The sequence below is a fragment of the Haemaphysalis longicornis genome, unplaced genomic scaffold, assembly GCF_048455015.1.
Source record: "Haemaphysalis longicornis isolate Haplotype H1 unplaced genomic scaffold, Haemaphysalis longicornis Haplotype H1 scaffold_13, whole genome shotgun sequence".
NCBI classification, from domain to species: Eukaryota; Metazoa; Arthropoda; class Arachnida; order Ixodida; family Ixodidae; genus Haemaphysalis; species Haemaphysalis longicornis.
This window is the reverse complement of record NW_027526233.1, coordinates 93263389-93269802: the sequence shown is the minus strand read 5'-3', so window position 1 is coordinate 93269802 and position 6414 is coordinate 93263389.

Genomic DNA, 6414 nt, shown 5'->3' with positions numbered 1-6414 from the left:
GTGGTAGTGCCACCAGCAGGACGAGAGCTGGCGGACCGGTATTGAGCCCCCTGAGCCCTAAAAGCGCATTTTCTTGGGAGCGCACCGGTGGCATCGCACCGCTGGCGACCTGTCGGGCCGTGCACCTCAACGTACCAGCGGCCTAGCACCATCTGCAGCGAGTAGCTCGGGACCACCTATTACAAGCGGCTTTGCACTGTTGGCCTCTTGCTGAGCCCCGCCCCTCAAGCAACCTGTGGCATCTCACCACTGTCCTCCAGACAACTGACCACCAGCACGGGCCATTGCGACGTGTTGCTACATTCTTCAACGCGTAAGCCAGCCGACCCACTGAGGCATGTCAGCGGCATCGCGACGGGTTCGTCGTGCCACCGGCGGTAGGATTTGTTTGACTTTGCATTAGACAGTTAAGGTGTTATAGGGACGTTTTGGCTAGAGTTTTGATAGTGTGAGGTTGTGCTTGTTTTTTTGTCTCGTTGTTTAGTGTGATATGCTTGTTCAATTCCTATGATCCGGTTTGTCCGAGGTTTTGTTTTTTAAATATATTGTGTGGGCATCGAATGCCTGAACCCGAGCCTCACTTCTTTGCTGCGTGAGGCGCCTGACAACATACGGCGAGCCTGCAAGAATCTGTCCTTGACACAACCACGGGTCTTACCTGCCAGAGAGATGGATCTCGTGAGGATTTTACTCTTGGCTAGTACTATTGGTTTGACCAAGGAGGAGGCACTCAGCTTGTACGAACGGGAAAATACAAGGTTACGAGAGACAGCACAAGAAGATGACAGGAAAGCCGTGCGGGAGAAGAAGATTTTTGAACTTAACATACGCCTAGCATAGACTGAGCAAAACAATGTTGTAGAACACGATAGGTCGTCTAGTGGAGTTGAACCGTCCAGGTCAACAAAAATCAGTTCTCGCCATATAATGGCGCCATTTGATGGAAAAAGGGATTATTTAAACGCATACCCCCAGAGCGTTGAGCGGATAGCGATGGGTCAATGTTGGTACAGGAGTGAGTGGGCCACAGCCCTTAGCCTTTCCTTAGTTGGAGTAGCGCTGAGTGTTTTTGAATTAATGCCAGCTTCCGAATCAATGGACTTCTAGAAGGTGAAGAAGACGCTCCTGTAGAGATTTTGATTGACGGCCAAAGGTTTTCTTGAAAGCTTTAGAGCATGCAGACCAGAACACTAAGAAACAGGAAAACAATTTATTTCGAGACGGACCAATTACTTTCAGTGGTGTATAGAAATGTCTGACACTGTGAAGAGCTATGAAGGGGTCAGAGAACAAATTGTTGCATAACACGTTTTGTCCCACTGGAATACCAAGCAAGCAATCTTTCTGAAGGAGAGGAAACTAAATTCTCTGGACGAGCTTGCGGATCATCATGACCAACTTTTAGAAGGCGGGCTCTCAGGAGCCTCAGCGAAGGCAAAGGAAAACGAGTCAGGATAAGAGACTGATTAACAACTTCACAACGTAGAAACCAAGCCGAGACCGACTATTACCTGTGCCGTCGAGTAGGACATCGTGCTGCGGATTGCCGAACTGGTCATAACCGTAACAAGTAGATGCGTATGGTGTTTAAGATATGTCATAGGCGGGGACATCACGCGGACGAGTGCAGCTTCCAGCCCCGAGGTAAGGCGGCATGTGTAGTCAAGCCTAGACCAGCCTTCTATGAGGCACCAGTGATCCCCGGTACGCAGGGAATGAAAACACAGCCGCGTGGAGAACCTAGTATGCCAGTCGTCTACGGAGAAATTGACGGCCATCCCATCAGCGTTTTACGAGACAGCTGCACGAACACTGCTATCATCAGGAGTAGTTTAGTGAAGCCTGAATATCTCAATGGAATGTCTTTTTCGGTTGTCCTGGTTGACAGCACTGTGAGAGAGCTACGACAAAAAGATTCAAGGTCTCGACTCCATATTTCTCTGGGATAGTCCTAGGATTGTGCCTGGATGAGCATTTGTACGACCTGATTCTAGGAAACGCCTAGGCTGGGTTCATTAGCATCACCAGGCGTGCGAGAACACCTGACTCACAGTGCTTCGCGAAAAGGTGCGGAGTCTACATGCGTCTCAGGGAAAGATGGAACTGTTCAGGTTAAGATAATTAATTCAGCTGTAATTCCGAGAGAACAAACAGCACCGAGGAAGCACGTGACTCCAGTCGAAGTTTCAGCAGTGCAGAAGCTGAACATAGAGCCTGCTGACATCGTAGATCTTCAGAGGACAGACCTGTCCTTAAGGAAGTTATACGAGAAATTTGGAGAAGCCTCAAAGCATAAGCAAACCCGGATATTGTTCGTATTCGAGGTGCTCGGAGGTATTTTTAATAGAAAATCTTTGTTCAGGTCTGGTTGAGATGCCCTGCAGTTAGTTGTTCTGGAGAACCTCCAAAGTGTGGTGTTGGAATTCGGCCATGATTTCATCATGTCTGGGCACTAAGGAGTTAAGAGTCTAGAATCACGTAACCCTGTCTAGAATCACGGAAGAGTTCTTTTGGGTCGGTATACACAGTGAAGTTCGGCATTATGTTAAATCCTGCGATGTATGCCAGAGAACAATATCTAAAGGACGTGCTGGCAAGGTTCCACTAAGAAGAGAAGGGATGCATGTTTATTCTACGAACGTTTGGGCTACTCTTAGAGCACCCATTCGTTAGGGGGCGTCCCTAGTTCGGGATGCCCTGGCCTTGAATGGTAGTCCATGCCCTCTTCACCAGTATGCGTAGGGTCCCAGGTTCCGGAGTTTTCAGGCAGGCCTTTGACTGCTCGTAAGATGGGGAATGGTTGGGGGTAGGCCTGGGGTTAGTCCGCAATGCCACACTTGGTGGTATAGCGTGCCAGGAAAGGGACAGAAAGTACAGGTGGCTGGTTATATTGGGGGGGGGGGGTAGATCGTCTGAAGAAGGGTACGATGAGAATAGGAGTTTGTATTCTTCTCAGGCTGGTGGCTTCTTGTCTCGGTACCTGGGGATGTGGACTCGGTAATATTCTGCTTTGGCGATACTGGGCCAGAATATCTCCATATTTTACGTGATGTTCTGTTTTGTGAGCAGAAGGGGTGTTTTTCTCTCGCAGATAATGGCCCGGTGTACGGGCGCGCGGGCAGTGGCATGGGCCGCCTCATTACCAGCGCGGGATGTATTGCGGGTACCCAGACTATTTCTATTTCGGGTTGCTAACGATTGGGTTTTAGGATGCGGAGGGCTGTTTTGGAGATGCGTCCCCGTAGATAGCTGCGGCACTCTGCTTGCGAATCCGTAAGCACTGTGATTGCGTCCGCACTAGTCATTCCGCCTATGGAAATAGCCACTTCTTCTGCGGTTTCATTCTGTGTTGTAGGGATGGTGCGGTAGGTCATTTCTTGCCCTGTTGAATTGGTGACGCATACTGCGTGGGCGGGCCGCTGAACATAAGGAGACGCGTCAGTGTACTTTGTGGTCGGGTTTCGGCATTACTTCATGCCCATGACCCTGGCTCGTTCAATTCGACGAGCATGATTGTACATTGGGTGCATGTGGCGTGGTAGTGGCGTTACCCTGATTCTGTCGAATAAGTTGGGGGATCCTAACCGTGTGGTCTTGTATTGGCGGCGTTGTATAGTTCAATCTTCTTAGGGTCGCTCGTCCTGTCGGCGTTAGTTTAAGGAGTTCTATTTGCGAGGTAGGATGAGCTTCCTCTATCCCTTCCCACGTATTGTGCAATCCAAGTTGAAGTAATACCTTTGTCGATGTCTTGGAGGGCAATCCTATGGCAGTTTTATGGGCTGGCAGATAAAGATACTCAATCGTGCCTTCTCATTCTTTTTAAGAGCCAAGTACGGTGCACCGTAGGTGATCCGGCTGACTAGTATTGCCTGCACCATGCGCAAGGTGTCCGACTCTTGCAATCCAAATCGTCGATTTGATACGCAGTGCATTAAGTGAACCAATTGACTGAGCGTCCTTTGTTGTGGGGATATGGTGTAGAGGCGTGATCCAATTTGGGGAATTGTAAGTACCAAAATGCGCAGATAGGATACCTTTGGGGCTGGTTTCCTTGCTATGTGTAGTTCGGGATCCGGGATGCACCGCTTCCTTAGTTGAGCCGTCCCACTACAAAGAGCAAGGAGTGCTGACTACTCTGGTGCGCATTCGAGACCTCTAACCCGCAGATAAAGATGCGCCTTTTCTACGGCTGTTTGCATAGCCTCTTGCTGCTCACCTATGGATCCTGTGGGGGTCCAGAGGGTGAGGTCATCTGAGTACAGTGCGTCCCTTAGATTCGGGATGTCTTCCACAAGAGGGACAAGGTCCTTCTCCGCTATGTTGAAAAGAAACGGCGATGGTATAGATCCTTGAGGGGTTCCCCTGTGTATTGTCCTGAATGTCGTCGGGTGAAGATGACCGATTCCTATCGTTTTTGTGCGTCCCGTGAGGAAGTCTGCGGCGTAGTTGTACATTAGTTGCCCAGAGTTCATAGAAATTATTCCTTCAAGATGGCTTGTAGGCTGACATTATCGAAAGCGCCCTTGATGTCCAATGTCAGGATGCACCGTTTCTGTGTATTAAAAAGCCGGTGAATGACCTCTTCCTTTAAAGGCAAAAGGATGGCTTTTGTGGACAAGTGGGGGCGGAACTGGTACATGGTGTCGGGAACGTGTCCTTTATCCTCAATGTAGTGGGAGAGGCGATTTTGAACCACATGTTCTAGCACTTTTCCAACACAAGAGGTGAGGCAAATAGATCGCAGATTAGCAAGGGTTCGCGATTTTCCAAGTTTGGGTATCAAGGTAATATCTGCATGCTTCTACTGAAGAGGGATATAGCCGGTGGTCCAATGTTCATTAATGTGGTCGCAAAGGGTCTCTACCGCTGCGGTATCCAGGTTTCGAAGTAAGTTGTTTGAAATCCTGTCGTTCCAGGGCGCAGCAGTCCTCGTTAAACCTCGTACCGCTTCTTCAGTTTCCACTAGGGTGAAAGGGCTGTCCATTTCATTGCTGGGAGCACCGGTGTATGGATAAAGAGGGGACGGGGTCTTGTTAGTTACGTCTTGCCCCGGTTTCTTAATTTCTACGAGGATATCTTCTTTCGCGCCGTCGTAGTTGTGTATAAGGCGTTTTAGTTGATGGGCAGTGGCTGATATACTTTCCTTAGTACCCTTTAAGAATCAAAGGTTATGCCACATGCGTCGGGGGCCGAGTGTTCCTTGCAGTTTCGTGCAGAAATCAGACCAATTGTCTTGGATAAGAAGATCTGGGTATGCTCGCTGACGTTGTAGGTTCCATTTAATAAGCTCCACATAAAGGCTTTCGACCACGCTAGTGCGGAAGGTGCCACATGCCAGGCGAAGGCCCAGATGAAGCACTGGGTACAGTATTTTGAGGGGTTTTACTTGCTGACCCACAAACAACACTTCCATGGTCCAATCGTGAACCTATAAGGCTAGTAAAAACATGTAAAAGATGTTTGTCGGCACCATTTGAAGTGTGGGAGAGAACCTTGAGTATAGTCATAGCCTTTAAGCACTTATGCTTAAGTTGTTTTATATGTGGAATGAATCTGAGCTTTTCGTCAAGGACTACACCTAAAAACTTGTGTTCATTTCGGACAGGAATTGAGACCCCATTAAGTTTGATGTCTGGATCCGGCATAATGCCACGCCTTTTCGAAAACAAAACACAACACTTTCCTGGATTCTATTTAAAACTGTTGCTATCTGCCCAGACAGCTAGCTTGCTAACAGAAAGCTGGACTTGGCGCTCGCATATAGACAGGTTTCAATAACTTAAACGATAATTGTACGTCGTCTACGCATATTGAGCAGGAAATTATTGGTGGCAATGCCTTTCTGAGTGACTTCAATTTTACATTAAACAGAGTACAACTCAAAACTCCGTCTTGTGGCACGCCATTTTCCTGTACATGAACCCTAGGTAGTGCACTTCCAACTATTACACGAAAGGTTATTTCAGAGCTGGCAAGCGTGTTCAGCATGTTACCCGACATGCCAGCGAACTTCAAATCGCTGAGGATACGATACCGCCAAGCAGTATCTCACAACTTTTAGAGATCAAAGAATACCGTCATACAGTACTGCTTATGGATATGAAGGAAGCCATTTTTTATATATGACTGTAATGCAACGAGGTGATCGTTGGTAGATCGCCCCGTCCTAAAGCCTGCCTGGCAGCCCTCGAGAAGACCATTGCACTTTAAGAAGTACACGAGTCTCCGGTTTATCGTCTTCTCGAAGAGCTTACACTGGCAGCTTGTCAGGGCATTGGGACGATAACTAGCAGGTGAAGAAAGGTCCTTGCTTTCTTGCAGGAACGCCACTACTATGGCCTCCCTCCAAGAGCGTGGAATGTGCCCCGAAAGCCATATTGTATTCTATATGTGTAGGAATATGTCAAGAGCATC